Source organism: Fukomys damarensis, unplaced genomic scaffold (assembly GCF_012274545.1).
Source record: "Fukomys damarensis isolate Sample0158 unplaced genomic scaffold, DMR_v1.0_HiC HiC_scaffold_9, whole genome shotgun sequence".
NCBI lineage: Eukaryota > Metazoa > Chordata > Mammalia > Rodentia > Bathyergidae > Fukomys > Fukomys damarensis.
In genome coordinates this window covers 22,516,014-22,532,905 of record NW_022900921.1, presented here as the reverse complement: position 1 = coordinate 22,532,905, position 16,892 = coordinate 22,516,014, and the positions used below count along the sequence as shown (strand labels likewise).

General features: G+C 44.3%; 2 protein-coding genes across 7 annotated transcripts in view; one reads left to right on the top strand and one right to left on the bottom strand.

Annotated features, from left to right (window-relative positions):
* The window catches only part of LOC104860873, a 100,431-nt gene that overhangs the window by 70,462 nt on the left and 13,077 nt on the right, over nt 1–16,892 (top strand). For 5 of the 6 annotated variants that reach the window (XR_779829.3, XR_004516412.1, XR_004516413.1 and 2 more), the window contains exons 3-6: nt 12,964–13,120; nt 14,493–14,637; nt 14,761–14,886; nt 16,042–16,137. The gene's annotated coding sequence lies outside the window, so the exon portion shown is untranslated. Of the gene's footprint in view, nt 1–12,963; nt 13,121–14,492; nt 14,638–14,760; nt 14,895–16,041; nt 16,138–16,892 lie in introns of all 6 variants that reach the window. The other variant, XR_004516410.1, reaches the window with a different exon arrangement.
* The window catches only part of Gabrp (gamma-aminobutyric acid type A receptor subunit pi), a 64,570-nt gene that overhangs the window by 35,157 nt on the left and 12,521 nt on the right, over nt 1–16,892 (bottom strand). The gene's annotated exons all lie outside the window — the stretch shown is intronic.

Below are 16,892 nucleotides of genomic sequence, written 5' to 3'. Positions count from 1 at the left end.
TATATATATAAGTTCTCATTGTTTTGTTCTCCAAAGCTTTCCACAGCTTTCCTCCTTTCTTTCTTTTACCCCTCCCCTGTCTCCCTGATGATACAGTGTCCGGGTTGTCATGTCTGTGTTCCTTTGGTGACCCTTAGCAGAGTCCCCAGCAGGGACTACAGCGCTATGACCCTAGCCAGCCAGAGGCAGTTGTGCTCCATCTGGTCAAATCCATGCCTGGAGTTGCCCCAAAAGTGGTGGCCAGGGAGCCCCTTAAAGGTACTTGTTGGGGTTCCAAAAAAAGATGCTAGAGTGATCCATGGAAAGCACTCATTAGGGCAGCATGCCATAGCAGAGTCCTTGTGGAGCAAGAGTAAAGAAATATTCTGCCTAGATATGTTTGCCCCAGGCAGGGGCAGGGTATGAAGTTCACACAGGGGTTAGGAATTTGGCTCAGGGTGGGAGCCAGTTTCGATGTGTGTAGCAACATAATTAACCTCCCTGCGTTTCAAATTACAATCTAAACAGCTTTCTCAGTGCCTGGGAATATTCAGGGAGAGCTTGTGTTCAAGTCCACAGGGGAAACATGCAGCTGCCTGGGTCGCAGAGTGGTCAAGGTCTGTGCTTCTTGGTCAGAAAAAGAGAAAAAGCAGGGAGAGCCAGCAGACCCTAGAGATTGGTTTTCATTCCTTTGTACTCAGTGCTGACCTACCTAAGAGCCAACCCCAGCTTAGGGAAAAAGTATTCCCCTGTTCACTGGACAGAGATGCCATCTCCTATTTGAAGCCAGGAACCACTTTTCTGCCATCAGAGTGTCAGAAGATACCTGTGGCTAATGCATGGTCCTTCTCCCATGGTACAAAGCTCCAAACCCTCCAGGCCCTTCCTGAAAACCCATACCCTGCTCTAGCTTTGCTTCTTCCGCAATCTACCCCTGTTTTCAAATCTCCTCAGCGAAGAATATGATTATTCATTCACTCAAAATTATTTAACAGGTGGCACATATGTTCCAGGTATAAATCAGACATGTTCCTTTTCCTATGAACTGTCAGCAAACAGTTTCTGAAAAGGTCCAGATAGTAAATATCTTCAACTTTGTGGGCCATGTAGCCTCTTTTATAACTCTTCAACTCTGCCCTTGGGGAAAAGAAATCGCCACAGATGATAAATGAGCATGGCTGTGTTCCAATAAAACTTTATCTATAAAAACTGGCAATGGGGAGGATTTCGCTCAGGGAACACAGTTTGCCAGGTACGGTTGTTATACAGTCTCATGTGCTTCATCCTTGAGCTGTTTAAAAACCACGATTCTGTAAAACTCCAACACATGAAGACTGAGTACAAGACTACTCAAGAAGATGTGATCACATAAAACATTAGAAGAATATATTCCATGACTAAAAACTAACTGAAATGGTACCTAGTTAATAGCAATAGTTTGAGTGGTAGAAGTGAAGGTGCAGGTCATAAGTAAAGAAGAGTTGCTTCTGTCTAGGATAAGAGTGAGGAGGTCAGGAATGTTTCCAGAAGAGTAGATACTGGAACAGATCCTGAAAGCTGAGTAGAGGTCCTCAGGAAGAAAAGCCTTCTAGGTGGAGAGGATAGTGTGAGCAGCATGGAATTCTGAACTGTGGGTCAGTGTAGCTTGAGCAAGATTGGCGAAGTAAGCAGGGGGCCTCACGGTCATCTCTGAATGCCCTTGCCAGGAATTTGAGCTTTAGTTTATGGGAACTAGAGAGTTAAAACAGAGAAGTGACATGATCAGATTTGTATTATAGAACGACCACCCTGGTGGCTATCAGGTAGAAAGATTAGAATTACAGAAATTAAAGGCAGGATGCTCAGCTAGTGAAGGCAGTGGTCCAGGCAACTTCTGATATAAGCCTGAACCAAGAGATGTGGCCTAGCACCAGTCACTTCTGCCAGTTGTCCCTTATATGTAAAAGAGGAGGAGTTAAATAAGACAGTCTCTGGGGCTTGTTTGCTTTTTCTGGGATCCTGGGCAGTGTTTGTGTCCCTGGGCACCTCAAAATGCTGGAGAGGCTATAGGGTAAAGTTGGGGTTAAGATTGGAGGAGTTCAGTGAATTCTCACTGCTGGTTGTTCACCAGGGAATTGTATGCAAACCACATGCAATTAATTTTGGATATTGGTTTCCACATCTGGGTGTATTTTTTGGTCTGGTGAAAAACAAGAGCTGGAGAAATCAATTCTTTCTTCATTTCTTCCATTTTCTGTTTGCCATTGCAACTTGACACCAGTTCTAAAGTTGCCACATCCAGGGAGAAAAAAATATCCTGCATCTACATCCCATTTCTGAATATATGAGGATCACTTCCGACTGTCCATTAAAAGTCTGGTCAGCAGCGTCTGATGTGCTCAGTCCCATACCTGTCTCCAAGGCCTTCCCTATTGTGCTCACTTCATGCCGAAGAGGAGGGCAGCAGCCCCTCAAAGGACTGGTTGAATTAAGCTCTTGTTTATCTTTGGGAAACCTGTAACAATTCCTCCCTAATATTTTTTTGTGTGTAATGAAATATACATAACATAAAACTTACTGTTTTAATCATTGTAAGTGTAAAATGCAATGGCATTAGTTATATTCACATGATTTGTAACTATCAGCACTACCCAGCCCCGGAACTTTTTCATTAGTACCCTCTAAACAATAACTCCTCTCCCCACCCTTGCCAACCAGCATTCTACTTTTTGGCTCTATGAATCAAATCATTCTAAGCACATCGTGTTAATGGAATCACACACTATTTTTGGCTTAGTTCTCAGCATCATATTTTCTAGGTTGATTCATGTTGTGCAAGTATTAGAATGTCCTTCCTTTATAAGGATAAATATATTGTAGTTTGTTTATTCTTACTTTGATGGGTGCTTGTGTTGTTTCTACTTTTTGGCTATTATGTGTCATGCTGCTAAGAACAGAGGGGTACAACTATCTCTTCAGGTCTTTACTTTCCATACTATTGGGTGCATATCTAGAAGCTTATTAATTCTTGAGACCATTCTATCCTCCCAAATTTCCTTTTTAAGCTTTTCAGTAGATGGACAGCAATGTCATTAAGTGCCTATATCGTTTTTGGTAAACGTGTTGATTCGTGATTCGTGTTGGAATCAGAAGTTGCTCTTGGTCCAGCTTGACCTTTCTGGGTTTTTGTTTTTCTTCTCTAGAAATGGGATAAATGGTACATACTCCACTGATTTCATAGGCTCTACTAATATACATAGAAGGCTGATCAACCATGAAACATGTACAGTCACTAGGTGCTCTAGACACTGGATATTTCTGCTGCCCTGCATGCATCACCCTTCACTGGCTTATCTGTATTCAGATTTTCTTGTGTGTAACCCTTTCCCTCTCAAGACCATGATTTGCATGGAGCTCACCAATTTTAGGGGTGATTCCTGATAAGTGGAATCTGAGCAATCTATCCCACCCCATTGGTCCTAGTGATTATTTCAGGATAGGTTATTGAGACTTACTTGTAAGGGCTCTTGGGAAAGAGAAGACTTACACTTTTGGTTTTCTCTTAGAGGAAAAATATATAAGGATGGAAGATCTGGAATTTAAGCATCTGTTTCACTGTTGTGAGGGGGCACTTGGAGCTGCTGAGAGCTACTGAAACTCCATATGAGGCCTAATAGTGAAGCTAGTATCACTAAAATCTTCAAGTCATGAGACAGGGAGCACTGAGTAACCTGCTAGATCAAGCCTTGCCTCAAGAAGGATATTGGTTTTTCTCCCTTAGTGGTAAATAATCTGATAAGTTCCCTTTACTATTTAATCCAAATTAAGTCAGGTTTTATGGCATCTACATTTTTTCCCATTACTCCACTAATTCTCTTAAAGACTTGGTCTTCTCATTGATGTCAACTTACAGTGCACCTGATTTTGTTTCTACTCTTCTTAACCAAGTAACAGAGACAGCATCATAGAATCTTAGAGCTGAACAAGGCCTCAAAGATTTCTTTATTCAATGGAGTTTTGAGCTATTTTTATTAAACAGTATTTTTATTTTAAAAAAGAAGGCTTCTTAAGGAGCCTAGCATCTAAGACAGGTAAATATGTTGAAGAGGATGAGGGTGGTGTATAGGCCACACATCTGGCTTCTCCTTGAGACATTTTTATGTATCTTTAGGACAGACACCAAAACCTACTGACCAAGTCAGTTTACTCCTAAGAAGTTGACCTATGTGTCTAATGTGATAGAGCTCACTAGTTCTAGTAGTTCCCACAGGTTCTCTTTCTGCAGCACCACAGTCTCCTTTGTCCTTTATATTTTGTGCTTATGAAGCCTTTGAATATCAAGCCACATTTTCTTCTCTAGTGGGGTGGTACTATTAATCTCTAGTGGTCTTTGCATTATTAATCTCAGGTGTTATTAACTTGGGCTGCTAAAACAAAATTTCATGAGCTAGGTGGTTTAAACAGTAGATATTTATGTCTACACAGTTCTGAAGGCTGAGAAGTCTAAGATCAAGGTGCTGGCTGATTTGTTTTCTCTCTCTCTCTCTCTCTCTCTCTCTCTGTCTCTCTCTTTCTTTCTTCTTTCTTTCTTTGTACCAGGGATTGAACTTGGGTCCTTGCACTTATGATGCAGGCAGCAGAACCACTGAGTTAAATCCTCAGCGCAGGAAGTGAGGGCTGAGTAACACGTCCCTTTTCTTCCCTTCCCTTCCCATCTCCTTCCCTCCCTCCCTCCCTCCCTCCCCCCTCTCTTTCTTTTCTTGGGACCTTGCACTTGCAGTTGGCCACTTTCTGTGGCCTTACAGGGCTTGGAGGGAGTGAGAGAGCTTGCTCCCTTGTAACTCTTCATCATCTTATAGGGGTGCTAATCCCAACATAGGGACCTCATGCCCTCATAGAAATGCAATTATTTTCCAAAGATCCTGTCTGTGAAAATCATTACACTGGGGATCAGGTTCCAGCACACAAATTTGGAACAGGGAATGAATATTGAGTCCATAATATCAGGATAAAGTTGAGGTTCAGGCACACTCCCAGGGCTGACAGCCTGAGTGATGTTGGATTCGCTGGGGCCATTGGACATTTGAAACACTGAGGAGAACACTGAGGCACATGGTTTGCCTTACAGAGGGGAAGCACCTGGATTTGCTGATCCTGAGAGGGTGAGTTGTCCTGGACAAGGTACCTGGTCTTTCCCATGGCATGGCCCTGCTGGGCTATTCAGGGTAATCACTGGGTCATAGTCATTAGCAGTGCTACAGAGTGGCTGCAGAAATGGGACAGATCCCAGTGGATAGAGTGATCCCCCCAAAATCCAGGTCCTTTCCCTGAGACATCAACCTAGGATGAGAGCCTGAGTATCTAGTTAGGATGTTTATGACAATCCTGAGTTGCTCTGGCCACTGGAGCACCTGGCACAGTTGCCCCATGGAGTCTGTAGACACCACTCCCACAACTCCTGGTTTGGTCCACCCCATCTCCTACCTGGTCTACATCAGCATCTTTCTAATTACTTCTGCCCCCATCAGCACCTTGTGTGTTTTAATATTTGCCATCCTAGCCATTTTGTTCCCTTACCTTTTAAATTTTTTTCTATATCTTATCTCCTTCCATTCTCCATAGTAATCATTTATTATGTTTTTTTTTTTCATTATCGATTGGCCTTTTCCTTCTAGAAAGCATGGCCTACTCTATGAAGATAGGGTCTTTTTTTTTTAAATTGAGTTTATTGGTACATTTTAGGTATACAGTACAGTTACATTCATTATTGGGATCTTGTACCTTTACATGACAGGTCTTGGTTCTCATGGGCAGGGACAAGGTAGGGTCTTTATCTATCTGTTTTGCGTCCTGAGGTATACTGTGTCTGGCATATAGGAGATGCAGGTTGAACACTCCTTATCCAAAACTCTAAAATCTGAAATGCTCTAAAATAGGAAACTTTTTGAGCACTGACATGATGCCACAAGTGAAAATTTCTACACCTGACCTCAGGTGGTAGATCACAGTCAAAAGGCAGGTGCACTAAAAATATTGTATAAAATTATCATCAGGGTGTTTATATAAGGTATGCATAAAACTTAAATGCATTTCATGTCATTTAGATTTGAGTCCCATCCACAAAAAAAAATATGGGGGAGTCCCATCCCCCAGTGTACACACACACACACACACACACACACACACACACACACATACACACACACACATACACACATATTTACATATATATAAAGATTCCAAAATCCAGAACAATCTGAAACACTTCTGGTCCCAAGCATTTCAAATGAAGGAGATTCAACCTGTAGGTATAGTCTTTTGAACGAATCACTTCAGTTCAAATCAGTAGCATTTGGGAATTCCTGTCTTAGGAAACAGTGAGCCAGGGAAGCAGGATGCCTTGCTCAGGGACACTCAACTGGCAAAGCTGACTGTGCTCTGGTCCATGGCTCTTCCCAGAACTGAGCTCTCAGCCTCGTGAATAACTTTTCATGTCCTGCTTAGCAGCAGCCCATCCAGACTGAATTGAGATCCCCTTGGCTGAGGAGATCCACTCTGGGTAGAGCTGTAGGAAGTGGCTTTATTGGGTGGTGATTATTCCTCTGCTGAGGTTAGAGGCACCTGGCTTAGAGTGAGGTGGGTGGAAGGAACTGGAATGGGTAGAAGACAGGGAGGTAATTTGGCAAAGGGGCTCAGTTTGCACAGAGCAGCTAATTTTGGAGATGCTTCAAAAACCAGTCTTACCAAGTTAGAGAAATTAATCAAGTCTATTTTGCCAGAGGCTCCTGCCCTGTTTACTACTTCTGTGTCACTTCAAGCACAGCCTGAGAACACCAGCTTCTAATGCCTCTAGTATGGATTTTCTTTGTAAACCTCAGGTGTGGTTTTTCCAACTCAGGTGTGGTCATGACAGCGGCCTTGCCAGATCCTCTGCCTGGGGCTCCCCAGAGGTGCTACTTTGCTGTTGGCCCTGTCTGTCCAAATATCTGGAATGCCTTCCTTAAGAAAAGGCCAAGATCTCTAGCAAGATCCTTCTAGAATGGCTCCAACTGAATCCTCATCCTCTCTTCTCTCCGGCCTTGCCCTGTAGCTGCTGAACCCCAGGCACACCTCTCTGTCTTTGCATACCATGCCATCTCCCTTTTCCTGGAAGGCCTGTCCCTTCTTTCCCCACCCTTTGAGCTGCATCTAGGGGCCTAAGAAGCCTTCCTACTTTTTGACCCTTTACAAACACACACACACACACACACACACACACGCACACTCTCTATACACATACCTTGCACAGGCACACATGCACACACAAGGTGCATACACATCGTTCACACACAAAGACACAGATGAGCATGGACACAATATATACTGGTGATGGAGAACCTTCAGACCTTTCAATGATAACAAACAGCCCATGCAGCATGCGTGTCATAGGTTCACCACCACTGCTATATATTATTCACACAGCCACACATATATAATATGTGCTTCTGTATTCGTAACCCTCCTTCCCCTACATGTGCACAGACACCAGATAGCTTGACCTATAAATAAACAGGGGTAACTTACTTCCCCTATACACATTCACAGTCCATAGTCCCCTCCGTGACCTTCTTCCAGACACACAGGAAGCTGGTCACTCCCTTTCTATTCTCTGTAGTGTGTTGAGCACGGCTCCTTTTCAGCAGGTCCTGTGCTGTGAACTACGTGCATTCCCTGATCTTCAATCACTGGCTAAGAGCCCTGTCTGAGCCCCAGTCCCTAATATGGTATGGTGTCTGGCATACACGATGGACTGAAGAAATGATGGAGAGTTATATAAATGAATCAAATTGAGTTCATGAATGAAGGTGAAAGGTGGGGTTAAAATGAACCTGGGGTACGCTTCAGGTCAGGTGTTAACCAGGAGCTTCAGTAAGTTTGGGGTAGGGAAACGGTAGTTTTACTTTGAATACCAAAAATAAAAGAAATGAACAGATACCAAACAATAAAAAAACTTCCCAGTAACTATCAGGTGCATCCTTGGTCAAGAACTGTTAGTCAAGGCCCGCAGGGAGGCAGATGACTATAGTTCACACAGCAGGGCCAGGACTAGAGCCCTAGTCTCCCCTCACAAAACTCCTGAAATGTGTAGGTGCATGAGGTAGTAGGTTCATAGGCAAAAGAGGAAGAGGAGGGTCATTTTGCAAGGATTTTGGATTAGTGGGGATGAGAATCATAAATGCCAGTCTTTGGGGAAGGTGATAGGGTGGAGCAGTGGTTTTTCAATCAGGGTTGAAAGCAGTGATTTTGCCCCCTAGAGACCTCTAGCAATTAATGCCTGGAGATGTTTTGGTGGTCCCAACCCGGCGGGGGGTGGGGGTGGGGTGCCACCAGCAACTGGAAGGCTGAGACTGGAGATGCTGCTAAATACCTTACTGTATACAGAAAGCCCCCCAAACAAAGAGCCATTTGGCCAGAAGTGTCAACAGTGCCAAAAATGAGAACCTCTGGTGTAGAGATTGGAATGTGGGCTTTTGATAGAGGCCTGAACCTAGACTTTCCCAATTCCAAATTTTGTGACCCTGATCAAGTCACTTCTTTGCACCTCCAAACTTCAGTCTTTTCATTGACAGAAGGGGTTAGTTATGCCTACATCACACAGTTACTGTAAGGATCAGCAATATGCAAAATATCCACTGGATCACAGGGCACATGGAAGGCATTTAATAAGTGGCCTCCACCCTGAACAAGCCTTGGGAATCATGGTAAACAACCTCCACCTCTCCTTTGCCAACACCTTTCAGATCTTTGTGTCTCCCTGATCTCTTGGCTGCAGAAGTAACCCTGGTTTCCTGGGGCTGTCCTCCCTTTGAATAATAGTGTGTATAAGATGGGAGGCCTATTATTTACCCTGAGAGGCCTCCAGAGGAACAACCCAGCCAGCCCTTCCTGCAATCTTCCCTGACTAGTGGGGAGCCTGCTTCAGGAGATACTTAAAGGTGAAACCAGAAATGCCAAGGTGAGACCATTTACCAGAAATCTCCTGGCTTGACCTGTCTTCAGGCATATGGGATACTAGAGATCTCAGATGGATAGATGAAAGCCTTTCTCATTCTTGAAGATCAACTCCTTTATGAACTCACCAGCATATCCTTACTGTTTCCTGTTGATGTCCCTAAAGGCCTTCCACCTTGGTCTTCTTGCCTCCATTTGCTCCCATCTGTTGCACACTTTCCCCAGCCTCCTTTCTAAAATACATGCCTGATCATGTCACTCTTTTCCTCAAAAGACACCAATTGCTCACCACTGCCTCTAATAAGTTCAATATTCCATCTAATCTTATTTTTGGCCCTCCGTGGTCTTTCTCAATGGTCTCCCCTAGCTTTTATCCCACTACAACTCACTTTCAATATGCTGCTCCCTAGATCCTGATATAACAAATGCTCTGTACTTTCCTTGCTCTGGTTTTACTTTTCTGCTTCCTTCCCCTGGAATACCCTTTCCTTTCCCATTTCAATAAGCTTGAAAGCTTATTCATGCCTCTAGACACACTTCAAGTACTTCTTCCTTCCCAGAATGTTCTAGTTCAAATGAATCTCTTTGCCCTCCATATCGTGACCAAGTGCTGGAGCTGGTTGCATGTGTTTCTCTTTCCCAGTATTAAAAGCTCCTTGAAGTCAGATACCATGTGTTATTGATTAGTCACTGTGGTCAGTCCCTGCCCTTATCCTTGCATCCAAGTGCTTGGCACAGACTGAGGACTAAATACATTGTGCATCTGAAAGGTTTTCTGTAAGCTCTTTTAGAAACCACTAAGACTGCCAGGTGGGGGTAGGGGTTTGATAACTGAGAAATGCAGGCACACAGAGACTATGGCAAAACATCTAGCTTGGAGATCACCTCAAAGAGACAAGGAGGTTTCCTGGAGCGTATGTTCTAGCAGTGGGAAGCCCAGCCTGGGTGATGTGAGATGGCCTCTTTCTCTCCTCAGCCTTTTTCTCTCCTCTCCAGCTCCCATCTCTAATGGTCCTCCTGGGGGAAATCAATGTCTGTAATGGTGCAATGATTAACTCTCAATCCTGACATGCATTAACCTTGACTTGAGGGTGTCAGCTAATGAGCGAGAGGGAGTGAGGATGCTCAGGAACAGTGGCATCTTCAGCGGCAGCATTCCCATCTGTAGGGCTGGGCTTGGACTGAAAGAACCCTTACACATTTCACTTCCAGGAAAGAGACATTGTTGTAGGTTCTCTAGGTCCTGTGTCCAATGGAAGTCATCTTCATTTTAGTTAAATCTCCTCTCCTCAAAATAAATTAAACAATTTACTTCTTTCAAAGTACTCTTTAACTGTGGACTCTGGCTGCCCTGGCAGTAGGAAAACACCAATCAAAACCCTTACTTACCAAGTGACCCCTGACAAACTACTATTTGAGGCTCTGTTTTCTTATCTGTCAGGGAAGATAATTATTGTATTTATTTCACAGGATCTAATGTAGAGGCTCCTTCCATAGTAAGATTAAGATTACTAATGTTCATATTACAACTTCATCCAGGTGCACATGGTGACAGTGGACTGTCTCTGGGCTTCCATTTTTCCTCCTTTAAAATAAGGAGTGGGACTCTGCCATCAGTGTCTCTCATGTTACTGCCAACATGGGATGGTTGTTGGATACTTCCGCCCCTATCCCCCCTTGACTATTTTTGCACCCAGTCTACTGCAGATTCTTATTACCTAAAAGTCTTACTGTATTTGCTCCCCTTTAGGATGTAAAATATTTCTCCAACAATAGTCCTACTAGTCCTGGTAATATGCCAGTAGAGAGAAACGACCTGTTTATGGCCTTCAGTTAAAGCTGCTGCAGGTCGGCGGCATCACCACTCCATCACCAGCTGCTCTGTGATCTCAACATAGCATTTTATAGTTTATAAGACATTTCACGTCTCTGTTGTCACAGTTCATCCTTCTCATAATTGCATGAGACAGTTGGAGTTCTACTCATCCACGTTATAGATGGAGATGTCCACTCATTTGTCTAGTTGTTCATTTGCTGAACATTTCCGGAATGCATTTTGAACCAGTTGCCACAGTTCAGATGAATGTTGTGTGTGGCTGAGGTCTCACTGCTCTTAAGTGGTGACTCTGGACCAGGGTTGGCGGCCCATGCTGTGCCTGGTACCCTGAGCCCTGCACCTCACCACACTCTTCTCTTGGACTCCACCCCAGCTCTCTCTGACCCTCTGCATTGAAGCCCACATCCCATGATCACTTGTAAGGGCACTCAGCCCACAGGCAACCTTGGGATCATCTGTTCACCACATGGCCACCTGGTGAATTGTTATTCACTATAAATTACAGCTCCTCCTCTGGGGAAGCTTCTGCCACCTCACCCTTCTTTGCTTATCCTTGTTTTGGGTGTGTCAGCATGGTACTTTGGATTGGTCTCTATAATCATGTTGATCACATTATATTGTAATGATTTAGGTACAATCCTGCATGTCTACACCCATACCCTTGCCTCCTTCAGATAGTACCCATTTACACACAAAGCCACTAGATGGCAAATTCAGGTCAGGACGCCTCATCATTCCTGAGACCCAGAGTCAAGTCCCATGCCTGGCATGGGCCCAATGGATTTTGCATAAATGGAGTCATTTTTTTCAATTAGTCATTCTTCTCCTTGAGTAATGTTTGGTATCACACATCCTCTGGTTGTAGTTGAATGAGGAAGGGGACAGGGAAAGGAATTGTGGAAGGAGAGAGTTATTAAAGGTGGAAGTTGGATACTAGTACCTCTTAGGTTCTCAGGCAGATTGTTTTAATATGGGATGCCTCTTGTTGATAGATGTTCAATAGCTATAAAAGGCTCGGACCTCACCCCCACTTCACCCATACTCTTTCCTTCCACAGACTCTAGGAAATTAGAAAGACAAAAAGCAGCCAGATGACTTACTCAGAGGAAATGAAAAGGAATTCAGGCTGATTGTATCCCAGGTACTAGGCTGACTGGTTACTAGGTGATATTATCCCCATATAAGCAACAGTCCCAAACAACTAATTTACGTAAGCTCCCATAGCCGTCTAAGGTAAAATTTGACCCAAGGACCTCCTGGTCCTCATTAAAGTTCATCCTCTCACTGAAAGTGTGGAGAAAGGTCTGGAGGGAAATCTGGGGTGGGCATGCACAGATAGGCCTAGGTGAAAGGTTAAGAGCAAGACAAAATTTTGGTCAAGCAAAAACTCTTTGTTATTAGATTAAAAAGGAGATAGATCAGGAGGTGGAGAAGAAAAGAACTAGAGAAATTCATGGTGTCTATCTAGGTGGACCCTGTTTCATATCTAGGTCATTTTACTAGCACATAATCACTGTGTTCAAGAAAATGGGCCAGAAAGTGGGAGTTTTCAGAGTCACTTATTCTGCAGATATCACCAAGGATGGAGACCATGGTAGCAGGTGGGAATTGGTAACAATGATCTGGAGGGTCCATAAAGCCAGAGTTACAAGGCTGTTGTACGGGTCAGGGTTATTCTGCTCGTGTGTGTGTGTGTGTGTGTGTGTGTGTGTGTGTGTGTGAAGGGCGTGTTGAGTATGTGACTCTCAGGAGGATAAAACAGGCCTGGTTGTTCATTGTGGCCATCTGGGCTGTTGTTTTGGGGGTCACTGACCACCCCATTTGTAGTAAATCTTCCTCTACCTCAGCAGGCTCTTATTCTCTATAACTGTTTGAGCCACATTCCACAGGCAATGACAACCACAGAGACTCCTGTTTGACCCAATCCTGGGCAAGGTAATTAATTACTTTCATATTTTAATGAGTCATTCTGATGAAGCAGCTCTGGTTTTAGGGAAATGACACCTCTTGGAACTGGTAAAAGGCCAAGGGGCAGGGACAGTTACCTGGACAGAGTGCCAGCCAGCTCCTTCCTATCTTTGGCCAGGCTCAGCAGTGGTAGCGGTGGTGGTGGGGAAGAGGGGAGTGTTCCAAGCTGAGGGTACAGGCTGAGCCTCAGTCCCTTTCTCTACCTCCAGCAGGATGACTCCAGCACCCTGTACCTTGCTTGACAGACAGACGTGGAGCCAGGTCTCTAAGGGAGAGACTCCGGGATTGAACCCAGAATGGAAGCAGGTCCCCTGCCTGTGACTTGCCCTGTGCACTGACTGCACAGCAACCAGTTTGCCCCATCTGGTTAGTAAGTAATGGTGTATGCAGGACTCTTCAGAGATTATAAACTGCTGCATTCCACAGTAATTAACAGGCTGTGAAAATACGATAAGAGTGAAATATAGTTTCTTCATTCACTAATGCAGTCAACACAGAGTACAGCGTCTACTCTGGCCAAGCCTTGTGCTAAGTGCTGGGGACTTAGAGATGTATAAGACATGGCATAGAAGAACATTTGAGGGCTTCACAGAAATAGCAGGAGAGAAGGCTGTAAACAACTCATGAAGCAGTGTCAGAAGTTCCATGTATGAATCTTTTTTCCTACTATAATGAAATATCAGAGGTAAGGTACTTATAAAGAAAAGAGTTATTTTAGTTCATATGTTAGGAGACAGAAAGTTAAAACAGCACAGTACTGAATCTGAGAGGGTCTCCTTGGCCACATCACCTCATGGGAATGGAACCTCCGTTGTAGGAGCTTGTGTGGGAGGCAGAGAAAACATGCTAGGAGAGAAGGCCAGAATGAAGGGGAGGGGCTGGTCTTGGACTCTCCCATGAGGCCTGCTATTACAGGTCCCAACACTTCTTAACTGTGTCACACTGAGGGCTAAGCTGCCAACACAGCCCTTAGGGGACACATTAAAACCATTCCCAAATCACAGCATGCCATTAGAGAAAAAGGAGCCCAGTGAAGTGGGAGGAGACAGGGTAGACTACCTGGGTCTCTGGGAAGACTCATCCAAGGGGTCACTCTGAGCTGGCTCCTGAAGGTAATAGGTGCTTTTTGGATGGAAGGAACAATTTACAAAGGGAGATACTGTGTCCCAGGGAGATACCGGGGCAGACAGGGTGCAGAAGTGTGTCACAAGATGGGCCCGGGGCCCCAGCCTACCAGTTTGAGTTTTATCTGATGGACAGTGAGGAGCCAAAGGAGGACTTAATCAGGGATCTGCTTGCTTAGCCTAGCACAGGAAAATGGCACATAAGTTAGAGAAGAGTTCCAATTCACAGGTCACGTGGTTGGTGCCTGGGGAAGCTATAAGATTTAGGTGGGGAAAAAAATCTCTTTTCTGGGGCTACAGATCATTTGTAGTTACCCACCTTACTAATCAGCTCTGCAGGTCTGGGGAGAATGTGTACATGACTTGACATACTTCGCTCCTACAGTTGGCAGGAAGAGTATTACAGAATGGACATCCTGTCCCCTTACAGACAGCAGGTCGTGATCAACAGGAAAAGATCCTTCTTAAATTAGTAGGAAAATGTAGCCTTATACTCCTCAAAGTTTAGAGCTGGAAGGTCTTATCATTTTTTTCATTAAATTGTATTTTTCCAGTACAGTCTGGGACTAACAGCCCTCCTCTTCCTCTCTGTCTCTGGTGATGAATCTTTAAAGGAGAGAAGATGGAGAGCCTGAGAAGGTGATCAGATTGCCCCATTCCTACTTGAGGTCAAGGGCAGAGCAAAGCTGGAGCTCATGTTGCTGTGTGGGGCTGTGAGTCTTCTGACTGTGAAATGGCACAGCCTTGAAGCCCCTGCAGGTAAGGATACGCTGATACAGGGCTTAACACTTTTTGGGGAGAAAAACCCTCCGACATTTCCTACTTGAATTATCTGGATCTCAAGGCCAGAGGTTGCTGATTTTTGCCACCTTGTTTCCCCAGCTTCTGTAAGGTCAATCTTACATCCCAGGAAGAGAGGAGTGGAGAAAACATCTTGCTCCCTGCACTGCTGACCGCCTCTTCGAGTCAGCTTCTCATTCAGAGCACGGAAGCAGAGGTTTTGGGAAGGTGACCTAGTAAATAACACAGCTCCTCTTTCTACTCCCTTCTGGGCCAGAGAAGTGTTCTTCTCCCCACTGCCCCTCATAGCTGCCACTCCTCACTCTGACTCCCAGTCACCGCCTCAGTGTGACTCCTGTTTCTGTCATGGGGCATTTGTGCAGGCATGTTTGAAACATGCCTCACGGAGAAGGATGGGTTTACATTTTCCTGTTTCATGCCTATAGAGGGCAACCAGATGTAGCAAATAAAAACAGAGGGCAGCTGGCTAAATTTGAATTTCAGATACACGGCGAATGCTTTTTAAGTATATCCCAAATGTTGCATTATTTGGTGCTTGTCTGAAATTTAAATTTAACTAGGCAAACTGTTTTATGTGACAAATCTATTCCTAGCACAAGGAAAATGGCTCCATATCCATTTTCTCTGACCAGTAAGCAACTGCTCCCACTTGTTTTCGCTTTGCTGATCTACTTGAGCTTGTTAAAACAATGGGTCAAAGACACATGTGCCTGGGGAGTTTGGACATCTGCATTTCTAGAGGAATGTGGAAAATTACATCCAAACACCACTATTTCTCACTATTAATGACAAGCAATGTTTATGCCTGATGCTAGTACCTCCTTCCGATTGAACAGTTAGATCAAGTTAGTGAACACAAGCCAACACCTGCTTCTACCCCAAGCCCATATCATTAAGTACCTTTGCTTTTCAATGGGCTCTTTTGGTGCTTGTAACCATTATGGTTAATGTGTAATTAAACTCTGGAAAACATCTGCTTAAGGCCAGTGCGTCTCTTCTCTGTAAACAGGAATTTATTGATTGAGCCAAGAAATAAACTCTGTAGACCAGAGAGCGGGGTCGCTCTTAAATCCCTATAATTTAGAAAAAAAGTAACCCCTTAAGAATTACAGAATAAATTTCCTACAGAATGAATGGAAGAAATCGTCCTTAGCTATTACCCCAGGGAATACTAGCAGAGTAATTTAGAAAGCTTTAGACTCATCGAGGTGACCTAGAGGTGGGGTGGGGTGGGGAGACCCGCAAAGGGTTGACGCTAAGGACTCTGGCATGGCTCTGGTGGGACAGCAAATAGCCAGAAGACATGGTCAGCTGCAAGCTGTGAAAGAGGAAACTCACTGAAATTTGGATATGTTTATGTAGGGTCTTCAAGGTGAAGCAACGCTGGAATCTGCCAGAAACTATTTCAGGTCATGGAGAAGATATTTTTTCATATGGAGAGCATTGGGCCTCAACACAGTTAAGTCCGCTCCCCACATCTCTTTTCCCTTTGCTTTGCCTTCAGCCCAGGAGTTGATACTCTGCTTTCATAGAGACCAGCCCTGACCATGTAGCATAGCTTTCCTTCCTTCCTTCCGTCCGTCCTTCCTTCCTTCCGTCCGTCCGTCCTTCCTTCCTTCCTTCCTCCCTCCTTTTTTTCTCCTTCCTTTCTTCCCTCTTGTACTTCATTCCCTCTCTCCTTTCCCTATTCTTTTCTTCCTCCTTCTTGTTCTTGCTCTTGTCCATTGTAACCGCATTTCTCAGAACACACTAGCAGAATGGAGTTAATTCTAGCTCTCATAAGAGCCTCTGTGAGCTTTGGTGTGAGTCAGTTCCCTCAAAGCCTGGTCAGTGCCCACAAAACCAGGATACTGACCTGGAACACTGGGAGCCAGGGTCTAGAATGTGGCCACCACACCAAGACTTTCTACTTCTAGTGCCTAACTCACAAGTGTCACCTGGCAATATCTCTGAGCTCTTGTGCAAAATATGAACTCAGTTTTGTAGTTTCTAAGTGATCTTGTTTTTGTTTCAGTTCTGTGAATACTGCCCACATTTTTCCAGAGATTTTTATTCTTAATATATGAATTCTTTTTATTTTTTATTTTTACTTTTTGTTTTTTTGGTTTTTTTTGAGGCAGGGTCTCACTATGTAGTTGAGACTGACCTGGAACTCACTATGCAGCCCAGGCTGGCCTGGAACTCACAGTGATCCTCCTGCCTCAGTCCTCAGT